General features: G+C 37.7%; 1 protein-coding gene across 3 annotated transcripts in view; it reads left to right on the plus strand.

The window, feature by feature from the left end:
- Nucleotides 1-610: 610 nt before the first annotated feature.
- esrrga (estrogen-related receptor gamma a) overlaps nt 611-19,694 on the plus strand; it is a 166,013-nt gene continuing 146,929 nt past the window's right edge. For 2 of the 3 annotated variants that reach the window (XM_023152964.3, XM_023152954.3), the window contains exons 1-2: nt 3,267-3,406; nt 3,495-3,547. The gene's annotated coding sequence lies outside the window, so the exon portion shown is untranslated. Of the gene's footprint in view, nt 871-3,266; nt 3,407-3,494; nt 3,548-19,694 lie in introns of those variants that run through there. The other variant, XM_024800997.2, reaches the window with a different exon arrangement.

Raw genomic sequence — 19,694 nt, forward strand, 5'->3', positions numbered from 1 at the left:
GTTTGTTTGTGTTCCCTCTTTTTGGATCTGGCCTGCAGGGACCATTTTTCAGAAGAGACAGCGAGGCTTTAGGGAATACTTAGACTTCCTTTTTCCACTTCTCTCTTCTCCTCTTGTCGAGACATTTCTCTTCTCTTCTATTTTCTTTTCCTCTTTTTTCAACATTTTCCTTTTATCCATATATGCTTAAATTCAGTGTTTTTCATCAGGTTGTTCTGTTGTTTCCTGTTTGTTTGCTTGTTTGTTTAATTATTTGCCCTTTTTTTAAAATAATTTTTTATTATTTATTTCATTAATCCATCATTTCTTCTAAATGTTTTTGTTCCTTTCCATTTTTTGCAAAGCTGGAACATATGGGAAGTTTCCACTGCTTCTGCTACAGCCTTACTGTAAGGCTGATACCTTACAGTAAAACTGTTTGCTTTTTCCCGCAGCAGCATTCTGGCTGGCTGCAGAACACTAGTGTCCTGGAGTGGCACATCAGTTTGGTCAGTTGATTCCTTCCTCCCCTTCCTCCCTCCCTTCTTCTTTCTCTCACTTCCTCGTTCTCATACTACCCGGCACTTGAAAAAAAAAAGAGAGAAGCTCTGCTTCATGGCTTAGAGAATGTGCTCTGCCTCTTAGCTGCAGACCAAGAGAGGAAAGGGGAGAGAAAGGGAGAGAGGGAAAAGGAATGAATAAAGAGAAGAGAGAGGCAGCGACACACTTGCATCTGTTGTCCTGCGTCCTGCAGCTGTGAAGCAAATGAGAGAGTGCGAGAGAGACAGAGAGAGTATGCAAGGATAAGAAGAGAGAGAGAAAGAGAGAGGATCTCAGACAGCCGTGTCCTTGAGAACTGCACCACAACTCTTTGAAGAGAGCCGCGAGAAGGTGTGAGTAACGTGCATCTCAGCAGGACATGTGTGTTTGCAGTGTGTGTATCTAAGTGTGTGTATGCTTCATGGATATGTACAGTACAGTACTGCTTGTGAGAGTTAGTGTACGTATGTGTGTGTTTGTGAGTGTGTGTGTGTGTGTGTGTGCGTGTTTGTGTGTGTGTGTAACCTGCTGCTTGCACACTGACCTGCCAAGCTCAGAGTGAAGGGGGTTTGGCTGCCGATCTTCTCTGCTATTGTCTGCCTGCCTAAGTGTTGCTGACAGGGGATTATGGCAAATACAAAACGCCGTATGGACTAAAGAAACACACTGCCAAACTTCAGAGACGCACGCATGCATGCATGAAGCTCCATGTTGAGAGCTCTGTTTGACTGTGTTCATTTGTTTGTGTGTGTGAGTGATGTCAGTGGGTATTGTTTGTCTAGCATGCACATGCGTGTCTGTTCTGGTTAGTTGTCTATTTTCATTTCAAAACTGTCCAGATTAAACAGCTGAAATTTCACAGGTATAACAGTAAAATAAACATGCCCTTTCTCACAGTAGTGATCGTTGGAATAGTTTTGGAACCACCTGTAACTTCAGAAAAAAACCTTGGCATAAAATAACCTTATAGCTGAATACGTGCTTCAAATCCCAGCTTCCTGGACAGGTGTTGCATGCCATTCCCCTGCTAATCTTTCCATTTCTTGTCTGTCTCTGCTGTATACAAATAAAGTTAAAATGTCCAAAAAAAACCCCAAACTTTTACTGGACTCCTGTTCAGAGCAAACTTAAACTATTATTTTCCTGTTGTAGCAAGGGCAATCACAATAGCACTTCTATATACCAATCGGCATCCTGAAGACTTAATTTACAGACATTACATTTACCACTGGCTTGCAAATCTAAAGATAAATCTCATGTACCTGCTCATCTAATTCGAATTCAGTTTCTGCGCTCGAAATGTGGCCATGTGGTTTGGGGGGTTGTGTGTCCGAACCTTGTGAGGTCTTGGGAACAGAGCCAAGTGGTGTGACCCATTGAACTATTTGCAACTAATCATAGACCACAAGCCACACAGCATGCCGTAGAGCCCAGCTGGGTTACACTCATCAAAATATAATGAGAGACAACACGTCACTTATGTTTCTGAAGGCATTCTTGAGATGAATGCCATTACTGAAGACGTGTGCCACTTTACTGCTTTGAGTGCCAAACACTTGACGTTGTAATGCTGGCAGAAAGATAAAACACCCTCACCCTCTCACATTTGAAATGAAGTGGAACCAGAGGGACTATATTTAATACTAAAGGTAGGATACCATTACACCCTAATCTAAAAATGCACTGGTTGCATCATGTCTCATGAAGCAATGTGGCTATCCAGTATCACCTGTGTTTGATCATTTGCAGGATGTTACCACTGATCATACTCTCAAAGATATATTTGGATATTAAATTATAGCATAGTAAGTGCATACATGTCATACCTAAAGATGTGTCTCATTTCTCTTTCTCGCTGCACCAGTTATGAAAGATATATCAGGATTCATGTTTCCAGTCAACATCTGTGTTGTGTCATAAATTTTATACTGCACATGTTCATTTTTGAATTTAAAAAGAATCCTAAACTTAATTTAAATTGTCTCTTTTTAATGAAAATAAAATAAAAGATTAAATAACTTAATTAGCATTACTACATCCATTTTTGGTGGGTGTTTCTTCTAATTTTATTCTGCTCCAGTTTTTTTATCATAAAATATATTTTTAAAAATGTAAAAATGGGATGACCATGTAGAGTACTTCAGTGGATTATGATGTTGTTGTCTTAAAGAGTAACAGTAGTGTTACAACGCTGTTCACAGTTATCTGTATTTCAAGATTTTTAAAGCGTCTGTAAATAGGTTAATAACATAAAAAGTACTACAACGTAGCTTGTTCTGAAAGCAACTCTTGGGTAATATCTCAGCTGTATTTATTTCCCATTTTTAGGTATATTTTAGAATCATATATTTGGTATAAACACATGTTAATGCGGCATGCTTCTTATCATAACTAATGTGCTTTTAGCATGAATGAACTAAGAGAAGTAACAGGCAGTGTTGATGGTGTCCACAGTATATATTTAGACTTTAGAAACTATCCCCAGGGTGAGCCTGTAAGTGTGCAGAATGTACTGAGTTTGTGAGTGTGTGATCATAGTGTGTAAAAGTGTGTGCATGTATGTGCATGCAGTGTTTGTGTGTGGAGAAATGTGTTTTAAGCTGTTCCAGCCAACCAATTGAGGTCAGCCGCTCAATAATTAAAGCATGTCACTGGTTAGTGCACGAGTTGGGTCGACCAATCAGACGGACTGATGTCAGATCATAGTGACAGAGAGTCAGAGTGACTGTTAAAAGACAAGAGAATTGGAGGAAAAGGAGAGACAGAGCTTAGCACTTGGAGAAATGCAAAGTTTAACGATCGAGTGAATGACATTTTACATTCATATCAGCATTTTTTTAAATGTCTTTAAATTTACAGACCTTGTGAAACGCTGCTAGTCTCCTTGGTACTATCTTCTGCAATGTGTTACTTAATCCTATGTAATTCTAACAAAGCAGCGGCAGAATATAATTTTTTTTTTTACTTTATTACAGTATCCGCGGACTGAGCACACCTTACAGCAGTTACCTAAGTTGAAGAATATCAGGTAAGAGGATCAGTGCTATAAACTCAAAGTTAAAGACTAATTATATACTAATTATATCGCCAAGATAGGTACAGCTTGCACTTACAAGCTTTAATGTTTGGGATGTTGAAGCTTATACATGATACAAATATAAGCATTTCCTCATCAAGCAGTCTTTGTTATTGTTTCCTTGAGCCAAGAAATGACTAGGTGCATTTAATACCTATGAAGATTCATATTAAGTGGTATACCCATCATTGTAAAGTTAACTTCCAATGGTAAGTTTGGTAAATTTAACAGGCATTTACACATTTACTGATAAATCGTTAAGTCAGGGCTATAACTCTGGGTACAGCCATGTACTCAGACCAGTTGCTCATAACATGTGGCCCCATAATCAGTAAGTTGTGGTTTAGGATCGAAAACTGGTCAAGAAGTTTATAGCAATTACCATCAGTGGTAATATATTCAACAATTTGTCATGTTTGTGCCCATTTGATTTGTTATGTAAAGTTTTGTGGATTTGCTAAGTCTTCTGTTTAACTATGCTGCACGTCACCAGTGTCAGTGTTGTGTAGTCTTCGTAAAAAAAAAAAAAAATGTAGATACAATTGCTTTAATTACGTGACATCTTTACTATGTTTGCTAATGTTTTCTTTTCTGTCAGTCTTTTGCTACTACCATAACGTTTTTCCAAGCAGACTTTTATATACCAGTCATCAAAATGTGGATATAGCTCAGGAGTTGTAATCTGATCATAGACTGAAGCCTGATGTGAGCTTCTATTTATCTGGAAGCCTTCCTGGGTGATATGAGGTCCTATTAATACTCTATGCAGCGGTTGCTGCCTTCCAGCCTGCTTATATGTGTACACACACATGTACACACAACGCAGTCCCAAAACCAGAAAATCATGCACACAAACACCAGAGACTTGAGACGTCTCAAACACTAAAGGCTGCACTCCACTTCAGGCCTTCATGATGTCATTGGGAAACCAAATCATTAGTGACATCAGTGCAAACAGGAAATGAATTCAAGTGTAAACAAAACAATTTGTTGGTGTTTATTGTGATCCCTGTTTTTTTAATTGTTTTCCGGCTTCTGTGTTCATGTTTAATATTCATTGTTTTCAGTTTGGTTTCCCTATTTTTCTTGTATTTGTTGGGTTGAGTTCCTGATTCTTGTTGGATTTCTTTATTATTCCAGTTAGTTCCAGTTAGTTTGTAACACTGAGTCTGTGGTTCCTGTTTCTACTCTATGGCTACTCTAGTGATGAGTTTCAGCTTTGTAATCCTGTTTTGGCTCATGTCTTGATTTTTATTGTTTACAGTTGTTTTAGTTCCCTCAGTGTTCCCTCATTTCTGCTTTCATGGTTAGTGTGATTCGTCATTTGGGGTATCTCAATTACTTTGAAGATTAGTTTTCTTTCATGTCCTCTGTTAGTTCTACTTCACGTCTCTTTCCTGGTTCCCTGATTGATCTCACCTGCGTAAACCTCTGCACTCTATTTTTGACGATTGTCTTTTTTTTCTGTTGTTTTGTTTGTTTCCTTTCTGCCACCTTCTTCACAGTAATATAGATAGAGAAATATTTTTAGGAACATCATTCAATTCTCAGTGGTCAACTTCTGCATCTTTAGTTACTTCTTCCTCTCAGCCTTTTGTTTCAAGTTGTTGAGTCTGTCCACTGGTGTCTCTCTGTTCTTTGTAAGCCTTCTGTATTTACTGTTAATCCTTTCTATGCTTCTCCCAGCCAGAAGTCCCACTGAGATCCTGTAGATTTAGACAGAGGTTGATCTCATGATTAGTATTCAGCTGTCAGAGTACGTCAGTCAACTTTTGGAGGCCCCTCTCAATCCTCACCCTCCCACTATCATTCCCCCATTAAAATCTTAATGTATACCTCTGCGTTGTAGCATATGCCCATGTGCATGTGCACCACCTAAGGATGTATAGTTTGTTGCCACACGATTCTGAAGAGAGAGCCTGTATGCATTAATGTAGATACATATTCAACATTCTCCTGATTTCCCAGGAAGTTGCCCTCCATCATCTTAAATGACATGAAAAGAGCCGGAGACAGATATATGCATGAATTAATTGGCTTGAATAGAAGTATTTAGAAGCCTAATCCATGGGGATTAACGCAAGGCGCCCTCTTCGGATTTAAGCTTCTGTGCATTTTCAGCAGAGGATTGTTTTATTTCACTCTATCCTCCTCACATGCCACCACCTTTAGATCTTAGTCAGTGAGCCTTTAAAAAGCTGTCAAGTGTAGGATTAACAATGTAGAAAACCACTAGACAGCTAATTGCTCTAAAAACCTTTAAAAGTATATAATGATGATTTTTATTGTAGTTTGTTTGAACTCCTGGGTTGCTATTGATTGTCTTTATGTTGTATGCGAGCAAAAATATTACTTTTTATTTCAGGATTAGTGCACATATTTTAACAATTTCATGTGCTATAGTTCAATCCAGAATTAAAAGCACTATATTAAAAGTTTTTTTGTTGTTTTTTAAATCGGGCTATATACAACTGTAAAGAATAAAGTTTGGCACTAGTTAACCGAAATTCATTTGTAAAAGTATTGCTATGTGGTTTGTATTCACAGTCCAGGCTTCATCAGTACAGTGTTTCAGAAAACAGTGATATTGTTTTTTGGCAAACGCTGGAAAACAACTGAAGTATAATACACTCACTGGAAAGAAAAAAGAAAATATAATATTAATATTAATATAATATTACAGCTATACTGAGTCACTCTTTGTTTTTATTTCCCATTTTTCTTTTGCACTCTATCTTTTTGCCTTTACTTTCCTCATCTCACTTCAGTCATTACCCTCCCCTTTTCTCTGCACCTGTCTCTCTCCCATCACCCATTTCTCATTTTCTTTCCTCTTCCACGCTTTTTCTTCTACCCTTTTTCTTGTCTCTTGCCTTCTCCCTCTTCCCTCCTTCATTTATAGGCTTTGCACTGTGAGTCTATGAGATACTGAGCAGATCAATGCCTATAGATTGGCTCATTGGAAGCCATTAGTTATGGGTTTTTATAAAGCTAGTCATTATTGTGCTTAATCTTGCAGAAAATTAAATTTAGAGTTGTGTACAGTGTTTTGGTTAAAAGTTGTTGATTTTTTTTCTGCTTTCACTCACTTACCAGCTGCTATTTTCTCGCCTTTTTTGCATTTATTAGTGTGTGTGTGTGTGTGTGTGTGTGTGTGTGTGTGTGTGTGTGTGTGTGTGTGTGTGTGTGTGTGTGTGTGTGTGTGTGTGTGTGGGTGGGTGCGTGGGTGGGTGCGTGGGTGTGCACGCGCTTAAAGCACACTAGTGTCACTGTTAATAAGCCATCATGCATCCCGGTCATGCCAAAAAGCCCTTCAAGAAAACTGCCCATACAACAACATAGCTTGGCCACAGTACTGCACGCGTACTGCATTTTTTTTCTTCTGGGTTGGCAAATTTCTCTATTCTTAGAGCCTCTATATTCAATATATTCAATGGCTTTAATAACTTTAAAAGTGATGGTGGTGTCATTTTTTTTTCACCCAGCCACTTTGCTTTTGTCTTTTAAAAAGCATTGTGGCACCGTCCAGGTCCAGCTTTAATTTTCAGAATTAGTCATGAACTCTTGGACAACACTCTCCCTATTCTCTTATATGTGTTCCTTGCCTCTGTCTTGCCAGACAAAGCCCACCCTATTACTTTCTCCTCTTTACACTTAATTTATCAAACCCTTCAGTATTCCACTCTTCAAGCTCCCTATATGTCATTCTTTTTCATCCCTAATCCCAATCTTTTTCACCCACTCTTTCATGTCTTTCATCAATGTGTCCTTCTGTTTCATTCCCTGTCTTTCCCAGTTCTCCCATCCCTATTTCTTTCTTCTGCACTCCCTGCTTGCTTCCCTGTCCCCCATCCTTTACTTTAACCCTTTTGCTTTTCCACTGCCCTGAACACCTTCCTCCTCCCCCTTTCTTCACTCTTTTCTCATCCTCAGTTCCCTCATCTTTCCATCCTAGTCCCTCTTTGCTCCCCCCCCCCCCCCCACACACACACACACACATACACACAACCACATCCTCTCTAACTAAACAATAGATGCCTTGAGCTCTGAAAGATCACTTCCCACCCCAGCCCAACACCGTCAACATTGCCCACCCTCCTCCTCTCCCACCCCATGATGATATGCAGAATAGAGCAGCAGCCTTCTTTTGTTTAGCTTAGCGCAAATGAAAATTGCTAATCAATTTTTACCCCCTCTTATTTCATGGCATGTAGTTCCTGCCCCTCCCCTGCCAGCTGTCATTGTGTGGTTGTGGCGCAGGGCTGAAAGCTTCATTAGCAGGAGGACAGCATGTTTTGCCCCTCAGCGCTGTATTCATGGAATTACCAAAGATAGGACATTGCCTGGTGTTACTCGGAGAATTAGTGCAAATAGACATTACCTTGTGTCTTATGCCTTTTTGTCAGAAGCTTGGTATACATTTTTGAGTATTTTATTATGATACCAATGCTTTCTGAGGCATTGGTTTAATTGCTAAACCTATTTACAGCTCTTTAGCCGCTGTTGAGTAACATCATCAGAGCAAACATAACTGAGCTGACTAAGCAAAACATGAAGTTAAAAATAATTCAGGGATATAATATAGTCTGCATAGTATTTCTGATCAGTCTTTTGTAAAGACATCCAGAGCACAAATCCTCCACTCTTCTTTCCATACTGGATTAATTTCAGCATTGCAAAGTGTTAAATCAAGCAAATCATGAGCAGCAAAATATCCCTTAAATTTTAGCTCACTTCTCCTTTTTCTCCTGCGCTGACATTCCCTATCTCTCTTTCTCATTCTCCTTTTTGCTCACTCTCTTTTTGTTTCACTCGGCCTTTGTGCTGCCTACTGAATACTTTTATTCTCGAGAGCTGGACTATGCAGCATAAAAATGTAAAAATATCCAGCAAATGAAAGCCTTTATGCTCTGAAAGAACAGCCATGCCTTGCCCAGTAGAAATTGCTAGGGTGTGTATCCCATAGACTAACTATGCAGCCATCCAGGGAACATGACCAGCCATGTAATGGGCATCTGCTGAAGTTTTGTTGTTGTTTGCTTTTCTTTTGTTTTAGTTTTTGCTTGAATTAGACAAGGGAGATCTAATTTCTTACAGTAATCTATAAAGGTAAGGAGACCCTGCATGAGTCTTGTCAGTATTATGTGACAAACTAAGACAATTAACAACAAAAACATGTTATTTAATAGCTTAGTTTTGAGGCACAATAAGGTGCATTCATGCATTAATGTTAAGCAGATGATATTCCTTAATATCCAACCCCTGATTAGATAGTATCAAACACCGAGGGTTTCAATATTTACTCAGAACTGTTTTGAATGTAAATCCAGCCAGTATTAGCATGTAATTATTTCAAGGTAGCCATTACAAAGTTGCTTTTTCACTGGTTATGACTGAGCACAAGATGCAGCTAATGCAGGTAAAAAGCGCACAGGTCAAAGGTCATAGATGGCCAATGGTAATCTGATGGGAAAAGTGTGAGAAAGGGATGGGACTCTTAATTCTTAAGTTCGGTAGTGGTCCTTTCCTTCTTCTTTTTCTCCATACTCATCTGGTCACCTGCTGTTTAATTCAAACAGCAAAGCATTCAGCCCTTCATGTTCAGGTGTGTGTGTGTGCGCGTGTCTGTCTGTGTATTTTTCTATATCTGTATGTGAAGCCTGCCCTAGTTTAAGCTGTCGGTTTGAAAGTGATAAGGGTCGCACATGATCTTATGTCTACTGGGAAAAACAGTTGCAGCCCCTTGTGAGAGAATATTTTCCATAACCACCTATAGCCAAGCTCAAATCCACTTACAGTAAACCTATGCTTAATTTCACATACAGCACAACCTCACATCAAGCATCTTGAGCCTTAGCATCACGACAAATTTTGTCATCTATTACTTTAGCTTTTTACCTAATATCAATGTAAAGAGATTTTCAAAGAAAGATCTGACACGAAGAAGTTTTGACAAAAGAAAGGTGCTCTGTTTCCAGTCTGCCCATACCACACATCTGGATTAGAGACAAAACAGGTGGACAGGAAAACAACAACCCTGAGACCAAGATGATTTTTAATTTGCGATCAATAACTTGTCATAACCTGTCATTTTTCATCCTTGTTGTGTAATTATTGCGATTTCTTTTTCTCAATGAACTTCAGTCAAAATAATAAGGATTCAAATGGCACACTTTTCCCACCTTGTTCTTGAGGCGTCAGTATGTGTGTCAGACTTATCTTCTCTCTCTTACTAAGTCTGCTGGTTGACTATAGTTTTTCCATCCTCTTTTATTAATAGCTCAAGGGTCTGTTTGTCAACCCATGCTTCGGTGTCTGGTTGCCTCTTGGGTACTATTAATAACTCCAGCAAAGACAAATGTACTGATATATTCAGTCTGTGGATAATAAGATCTTACTGTCTTAATTCAATCAGAATCCCTTCGTCACAGAGACCAAAGTAGCTGTCAGGTGTGTGAAAGTCTTGGTGTGTAAGTATAGTAGCATGTAATCCAAGGCATTGGTAGCCACTTGTTAATTTCCTCCTGGACTCAGGATCATTTACCAGCCTTAGTATTTTCATTGAAACCAGACCCCACCAATCAGATCATCCTATGAGCATGTACAACAGAAAATATCAGCAGAATAGAATTTACGGTGTCCTGATAATATATACTTTTCTTTAACGTAATCATAGATATTTTTGCCATTTTAGCTGCACTAAATGATATTTCACGATCAAGGTTCTTTTCTATTTAATCTACACAATGTGTGGTTTAATATTTAATGCAAACAAGAACCAGGCCTATTTCCATAAACTTTTACACAATGCACACAGCTGTTTTAGTAAATAGAGCTGTTGCAGAGTCTGTGTGTAGATAAATTTCACTCCTTAGAAGCTTTGGGTGCTGATATGGAGAAGCATGGATATCGGTTTTCAACCACAAGGACTAGTTAAATTTTCCGACTGTTATATCGTAAAACACGAAAGCAAAGAGTCAAAATCAATCTGATGACACACTCACAGATTTCTGCTATAATCTGCATAATCAAAGCCATTACATCTGTTTTCAGTGTGTTGTAAGCCTTAACTACCCAATAATATGTAGAAAGTTCCTGATGTTGCTCTCTTTGAAGTAAAATGAATAATTCTGACCTTCCTATGTTCCCCAAGACTATCTGTTCTCCCCTGTCCAGCCAAACTGAAGCCAAATGATACACCAGATCACAACCACTGATAATCAAGACCATCTTAGAACAGAGGCAGCCATTGCAATTCTCTCCCCAAGGACCACCTGTTATTACAGAGCTGAAGTTTCATATTCATACATTACTTGCTATGGCTGTTATGGTCATGGAGGACAGTTGAACCATCTACACACAGACACACAAACACACATACAGAGGGTATGTGTGTAAATCTAAATATGTGAAAAGAAAAACAAGTAAGAAAAAACAGATATACTAACTCACTATCATTTTTAGTATGCTCAGAACAGGCCAGTGGCAGCTGCATCTCAACATTCTCACACTCAGCATCACCTCTCTTCCAGTGTGTATGTATGCGCAGGTTGTAGTGAGTTCTAGCAAGTGCGAATGTGTGTGTGTGTGTGTGTGTGTGTGTGTGTGTGTGTGTGTGTGTGTGTGTGTGTGTGTGTGTGTGTGTAAAAGTGAGAGAAAGAGAGAGTGAGAGAGTGCAAGAGCTTGCTGCAGTGTGTTTTGAGCCCAGTGGAAAAGCAGGAAGAGCTGCTAATCCGTGTGGCTGGCCGAGCAGAAAGGCCATTCATATTTATAGCTGACTGAATCACATTCTGTCATACAGATGTCCAATACTAAGACCAAGAACAAGAATAACTTCAGAACAAAATAGAAATATGGGTCTGAAGGAAATTCAGACCAGAGCTGTATTTATAGCCTGCTGAGTCACTCTGTGATACAGATGACACTTTCAGAAGAAGGAAAACTCCGCAATCAAGCCAAAATGCAGTACGGCATGTCAGATGTTTAAAACCTGCATGATAATCTGCTGAATCACTGGGTCATACACTGTAGTATAATATGAAGTCACTATCAGTGATTTGTGAAAGCAGCACATATGTTTGAAGAGCGAAAGTTTTAAAACTGAAAAAAAAAGTAGAAGAAAAAAGGAACGTTGTCACTAAGACCCTGTTTAGGAAGTAATAGTTCAAGAATTTTTAATTGTAGTTCAGAAACAGCCACTAAAACGTACGAGAATAATTCAAATCAAGTGTTGAGCGTGTTACAATAAAAGCAAGCATAAAGTCAGAAATGGCTGTTAGAGGAACATCTTGAAGTAATTTAAAACTGGTTTAATCCCTTAGCCAAAATGGTTACTATTTTGTGCAAATGTGAAGTTTTGGTGGGCACAGACCACGTGCAGTCCTGTTTTTCCAAATGCAAGACATGGGTGAATTCAAGGACATAGGCCAATAGTCGGTAGCCAGTCTTTGAGAGGTAAAGGGATATTTTTAACCTGCTGTATCACACTCATACAGAGGCAACAGGGGCAGAGATAAAACTGGACAGCAATACAGAGTCTAAAAGTATACTGAGACTGTGTGTAGTTATTTTTTAGCGTTAAGGATCACACCCTGCCACTATAGTTAATGCCAAAAAGTAAAAAATCATAGGACCCTTGACTTTATTAAAAATAAAACTGATATTTAGTTGGTTGGTTAATATTGATTTAGTATGATGTCATGCATTCAGTGTGAATGAAATCTGAATTAAATCTGAAAAGTGTTTCAGTGAAATTTCACTGAGTGCTTTTTTCATTTTACATATGAACAATAATAGCTAAAGCTATCAAAGTTATTTTAGTTTCAATGCTAGTATAAAGACAACATGTTGGAATTTTGAAGTTATAATTTACCACTTAAATTAAATTAAACTAAATTAATACATCCTTGTGTTTATATGTGCAATTCATCTAGCTGAAATAGACAATAGTTGTCAACAGATGTTTGTCATTCTCAGACAAGCCATCTGTATGTAAGTAGTTATATACTTTGGCATGCGTTTTAGTAGCTCCTTGAAGATATATCTATTGTCTGTTCAGCGTGGTAGTGTGATATATTTTGTTGCTCTTAATTCTTTATGAATCTTCTTTATGTAAATTTACAGAAATACAAAATGTTCAGCTTTGGAGCTGCCATTTTTGAAAAGTGCATCGACCACAAAGTAATCTGTTTATATCATTTACAGGATACATTTTTCTTTTGATTGATTGGTTTATGAAGTGGACTAAATGACTCCTCAATAGAAATTCACATTTATTTTGATTAAAGTATTTATGTGAAGCCTTTTTAATCTAAATGGGCTTTAAAATTGATTATGATCACAATCTAATCACAATATCAGAATCCATGTCTCCATCATGATTTCATACCACTCTAAAGAGTCTGTAAAGTTTTAACTCTCAAACAATATTATATGTCTGCTAATGTGATACTTATGGTTCTTTAAAACATGATCTTTTGAGAAGTCATTCATTCAAGTCATTTTAAGTCCAGTGACTTCAAGTTAGGACACCTTGCTAAGTAAAATTTCAAGCTGCATTATCCTGAAATATTTATATTTTTCTTAATGGGACACTATCACCTGCATCCTTTTAATCTCTGTATGATGTTTTACAGTTATAGGCACTCCCTAATGTACAATACAAAAACTGCAATGTCAATTTGCTTGATACTTTTTCCAGGTTTTTTTTAAAGCCAGGTCTTTTGTTTGTGTGTGTGCTTAGCTTACATGCAATACTTCTATGTGTGTCAGTGGGAGATCTTCTCGGATACAAATGTTCCCCTCAAGAACTGAAACCAAAGAAAAGTGTCTGCCTCTAGATGCGCTCTATTTGTAAAAAATGATTTTGTGTTCACCCACATGCCTCTGCAGTGTCTCCACTTCTGTGCATGTGTGTGTATGCATGTGCACGTGTGTGCGTGTTTCTGTGTGTGAGCTAGATTTATGGTGGTGAGTCCTAGTTTCAAAGCTGCCATTAATTAGCTGGAAGACACTATTGTCAGCATTAAACACAGATTGAACAAGGCGATCCAATCAAACAAGAGCACGCACACACAAACACACGTCCGCACACACACATTCAGTTCATATATTATTTAACTGATGCTCATATTATTGTTAGAAAGTGCCAAGTTGAGTGGAGCAATAAAAGTAAATGCACTAACAATACCCTTGAGGAACAACACGGAGAGTGATTCAATAACTGTTTTATCTTAATATGTTTGTCAAAGTTAATCCATATGATTGTTGGTAATGCAGCTACATGTTGGAATAAATAGGACTAGACTAGAAAATTCATTGCATGGTATTTGACACATGTGATTTATATCAATAAAAGGCAGTAAGTGAAGCGGTTCAAGAGGATAACTGTTAACAACACTCTAGAGAAAGACTCATACATTCACTCTGTTTGTATTTATCTGTCAGCTGTGTCGGTGGGTCCTTGGGAGAGAAGGAGAGACGCATTCAGATATAAATAGTACCACTATTTATATCTGTACAGGAGAATATACAATACTAATATATGTATTCAATATGTAATATTGTATTGTAATATATGTATTCAATTTTCAATACCTCACACTACACCAAAACACAATTTTGTGGTTATACTCGCAATCTACAATATTTAATGTCTGCAGTTGAAGTGTTTTTTTTTGTGTGTGTGTGTGTCCCTCCTCGCTCCCTTGAGTATTCTCACCTCCTCAACCTCTCTCAACCTTTCCACCTTTGCACATTCCCCTCCTGACTGAAACTAGGCCTCCTTCTTTTTTTCCTTATTTCCTCTCTTTCTCCCATTACTCTGACTCTTGCTTGTGTTCACTCCACTTTTTTCTTGTATAGATATTCCCTCTCTCTTCTTCTGTATTGAGATATCCCCTCACAGCACCCCCAGTGACCCTTTCCATGACCACTGACCTCAGGGGTAAATGCAAGGTCCCATCTCACCATGAAATAAAGACATTAGCTTCCTCCCACTGTCTGACCCCGCTCACCTGCCTCATCTTCCCTCACCCCTTTGTCTGTATCCCTCTCCCTAAATCCCCTCTGTACCACCTCCTGTTCTGTTTTCCTTTGCTTCTTTTCAGCCACTATCATCGTTTCCTCATTGTTCCTCCTGTTGTCTGCCTGTTTAAAAAGTTGCTGCTAAAATGTAACTTTGGTATTTTCAAATTGAAATTGTCAAGTTTTTTTTACGCTGTCACACTGTCTATAGCTACACGATGATGTGTTGATATGTATTTCTCTGGACATTGCACTCTAAAACTAAGATGCTTTGCTCCCTATCGCTCCTTGTTTTTATTCAGAAGTCTGAATCCATATACTTCTGCACTTACTTTTTTACTGATGGGCTAAAAGGTTTTTATTTTTTTATGCCATCATCTTGATTTTCAGCAGATGCATTGCTTAATGAATGGTTTTGTATAACTCTTCTTATTGTGGTAAATGGTCAAAAAGATGAATTGAATGAACACTTTATCATTTTAAAAAGTCTTTTTTCTGACTTAGTGCTTTAAAAATATATTTGTCCCAAAATCTAGGTTGTGTTGTTAATTATAAGGATAACAATATTATATTCTTATACGCTATATTTTGCAGCAAGCTAACAACAAACTCTAAATGACTTGGAAAGATTGTAAAATATGCTAAACATTTCCCTGAATTATACTTTGAAAAGAAAAAAACAGTTTTCATCATTTTTGAGGTTGATTGTGAATTGTATTCATGTGTAGTTGGGGGTATATATTTGCTCCTTGAGGATGAGCTACAGTAGCTTTGTAAGTTTGTGTGGCTCCATCATTAGTGTGTTAGTTTTTTATCCACAGGGTAAAAAAAGTGTTCCCATGAGAGTACTGTTCTTCTCTCCCTCATTCCCTTGTTCCTGAGAAAAGGAGCGATGGAGAAAACATTAGTCTAGAGCAGTTGTTCACAGCAGCAACCCAAGTCAAGCATGTCACCTGCGTGTACTCCTTTGCTTTATGCATATTCATAACTTTTTCCCATCTCAGTATATAGAACACAAAAACAGAAAACAGCGTACATACCTCCCTCTTTTCTCACATCTCCTCTCTACTCTAAATCCCTTTTACTTCATACTAAAATGCTTCTTTGAACTTTACAGAAAGCAGAAGAAATTTACTTTTGCCACTGCAGAAAAAAAGTAAATGCGTTAAAAGTGCAAAAATGTAGCAACACAAGAAAACAGCTTTGTGTCCAGAATCCTTCCAGTTTATTCTTTATGTAGTGACCCAAACTGGCGTAATTTAGCAAGCAGCAAAGCAGCAAAGCATAGACCTCTTTCTTCCTGCTAAAACATCCTTCCAAATTATAAGTGCATAAACTGAGTCTAGGTTTTTCCTTGTCCCACTCAGTCACATGTTTTGTTTTGCTTTCTACAGCTAGTAATCCTCTGGTGAGTTTGTCCTTGGCCTACTGTCTTTTTAAAGCAGCAAACAGTCTGGGGAAAAAAGCCCTGTGCCTTGTGCCTTCTGGCAGCTAAAACCCAAATTTCTCATTTAAATTTTTCCTCTGGCAAAAAAAAGTCAGTCCAGCTAGCTTGTGGGATGGCTTACATGTTTTTCTGCAAGGCAGTTTAAAGACAAAAATGCTGTTTATAAGCCCAGAAAACATGTCAGCTGAAAAACATCATAGCCCATGCTCCATACTGACAATTTCAGGAGGATGAATTGTATCAACAAGCTCAGTGTTGGACATTCACACACCTTTCTTCAGAGAGGGCAAAAGGTGTAGCACATATACAAAGAAAAAACAGTCAAAAATGTAATTTGAGGACTTCTATGTTGTTGTCAGTCTTGATTTTTGAAGCAAACATTTAAAAGCAAAGGTTAGACTTAGACTAATGATTAAACAAACTATGAGAAAATATGTATCAATAATTAAGGGGACACTATGTGCAATGGTGGTCTGCTGTTAATTTTTATGTCCTATATACATAAATTAATCATGTTTGAGGTAAATAGAGGAATAAAATATGTGCTTATACTTAACCAGAAACTTCTCATATGCCAATTATTTATTCTTCTGTGGTAACGTCACCTTAAAAATAAATCTTTTTGTATTGTTAGGCTGTGAATTTCTCCAAATTAGCGAAACAGCGCCCCTTCAGCTTATTGGGAGAAGTTTTTCACAGTTAGTCGGCTAAAGAGAAGCTAGGTGAAAAACACCAATGCAAAAACGTGTTTAGTGTTTACTGTGATAGGTGAAGAACAGGAAGACAGAATGTGAAAGCGTGAGGAGGAAGAAGGGGAGAGAAAAAGGCGACTAGTAACTCCTAGTCTTAATAACTTAGCTAACATTACACAGTGCCTGTTTGAGACTAATTAGCTAGCACCCCTTGGATGAACAAAACGAACAGAAAGCAACTGTTGGATTAAAGAAAAACGAACAGAAAGAGCGACTTTCGATGACTTGATTTAAACTCCAGTAAGTTTAAATTCCGGGTATGTGGTGAGCCTACGCTCTATTTACCCCACTCACTTTTTGTTTGCACAGTATTTGTTGAAGTATTTTGGATGTTGGTTGTTTATAAAGTGTAAATTCTTCATAAATTTTGTTTCTTTATGAACGAATCCATGAAAAAACAAAGAAAAAAGATATATTGTTTAGTTACGTTTTACAAGTACAAAAAGCCATTGTTGTTTTAATGTAGCTGGTCTTTTATTGTAGAAATCATTTCCTTTTTTACTAAACATTTTGCATTTTCCTTTGTTGGTTTCATACTCCCTGTCTGTTTTTCTGTTCTTCTTTCTGATATTGCCTATGTTTTTCGTTTATTTAAGTAATTTTTGGCCTCTATCTGTGAAGGGCACTATGCAAATAAATATTGCTTCCTTGCATGCCTTGCTCAGCACCATGGAGAGAGCATGCTTGTGCTTTACTTGTATTCGGTTGGTATCTTTAAAGAGGCATGGTAGTTGTTTACTATTTGCTTAATATTAAGTAATTATCTTTATATATATGAGATTTGGTAGGATTACAGATGATACATAAATATGTGTGGACATAACTCAAATGTAGTCAGTAAGTTTTGTATTGTTTGTTTTTAAGTAGTCTTGAAAGTAATAGTTTTGTGTAATGTAAAATTAATGTCATGTGTACTTGTACTTGGGGTGGCTGTGGCTCAGGACCGGAGCATGTTGTCTGGTAATCAAAAGGTTGTTGGTTTGATCCCTGGCTCCTTGCCACCTGCATGTCAGAAGTACCTTGGGCAAGACATTGAACATCAAGTTGCCTCTTATGCATTTATTGGAGTGCGATTATGTGATTTTTAGGTCAAATCTGCTTAGGTGTAGAAAAAATACACGTATGTGAATCTATGTTCTTGTAGTAAGAAGGCACTTTTGAGTGCTCAAATTGAGTAGAAAAGCACTCGATAAATACAAGTCCATTTGCCTTTAATTCCCTTTGCAATGTAGTGTTTCAAAGTTTGGGCAGTTGAACGGTTCTTAAAGGTATTTGGCTGGAGATGCAACATTCAATATCTTTTTTTTTAAAAAAGGTGGAGTTGGTGTTGTTCCATTTCCACCAACAGGTAGAGATGCTCTCCTGTCATTGATTTAAATAAATTGGCCTTTTTATGTGGGTCCATTGTCAGAGCAGCTATTTGAATCCGTATCATCCTTAGATATGTACTTAACTTTGTCAAAAGTTCACATATGAAAAAAGCCTTTATAAGTACCTGGGAAAGACCTACTGCCTATATGGTTACATGACAGGCTAATGGTATTCTTATGGAAGTGACTTAATATAGCATTTATACTGTTTGTATGGTGTATAAGAGAAAAAGAGAAGAGGTATGCTGCAGTCAGGGTTGTGGGAGAGATTCTCTAGCTGTGTGTTTGATTTGCTTTGGTTTACAACAGATGGGCCTACTGCGACCCACAGGCAAATACATGCAACCCCCTACCCCAACCGGGTTTACACACATATACACGCAAACACTTACACATGTATACAATGACTGCAGATAGAGTATATAACAATGATGTTGAGAATATACATTGTTGATTTTGTGGTTAATGGTAGGTCTTTGTCAGAGACATAACACAAAGACAGTCATCTACTTTTGGTGCAGACAGATCTGCAGATATACTAATATTTGTGTAGATATGTATAGCCTAGGGGATGGTATCAATATTTTAATCCATTTTAATCAGCTAAAGTCAAAGAGATAAAATTTCAGTCCTTTATTTCCTTTACTTTACATCTGTACACCTCAGTCTGCTTTCAGACTGAGTTAGCTTTGTAAGAATAAAAAGAAAAGCTCTCAGCAAAATAACTAAAGGTTCTTCAACACTATTGGAACTACACTCGGTACAACAGGATTGTATTTTTCTTACCTTAGTGACATACTGGGGCCACTCATACTGGCCAGTTTTTCCAGTTCAACACTATTACACTAAAGGCTCTGATCTTGGATGGCGTGGGTGTCATGTTGAGACAATTTGTGTGACCTACAGACACACACCTTTAGTCCATGGACCCACAGGGGAAGACATAATTCACACAGTTAACATGTCAAATAACGCTGAAGGTCAGCACAGGTCAATTGGAAAAGAAAAGAAAAATGAAGATGAGGAGAATAAAGTGCAGAGTGGAATTTAGGAGAGGAAGTGAGTAGAGCGCTTAAAGAATAAAGACTGAAAAAAGTAAGACAGAAAGAGAGAGTTAAGTGAAAATGAAAAGAAAGAGGACAAGGTAAAGAAAGGAGTTAGATTACAACATTTTAAAATCAAAATCTATAGGAAAGAAAACGAATTCTGTGACCTCTGTATGAAGGCATCGTCCTCGTCATCTGCATATAGGGCTACATGGTATGGACAAAATCTATTGGATGACAATATTAAAACATCTGTCGTTTCATGTTATACTCTCATCTAGTTTGCAAATGAGAAGGTGCTCAAAATAAACCTGACTCAAACATTAGACCAGGCATTTTCCTGTGGCATGTCGTATAGTATTGACTCAAGAAAATAATAGCATATATTATAACTTATTTCTATAAATATATGGTTTTGTGCATTGGTCACTCAACACTCACAACGCAAAGCCGAAAACG

Source organism: Maylandia zebra, linkage group LG1 (genome assembly GCF_041146795.1).
Source record: "Maylandia zebra isolate NMK-2024a linkage group LG1, Mzebra_GT3a, whole genome shotgun sequence".
In the NCBI taxonomy this organism is placed as follows: domain Eukaryota; kingdom Metazoa; phylum Chordata; class Actinopteri; order Cichliformes; family Cichlidae; genus Maylandia; species Maylandia zebra.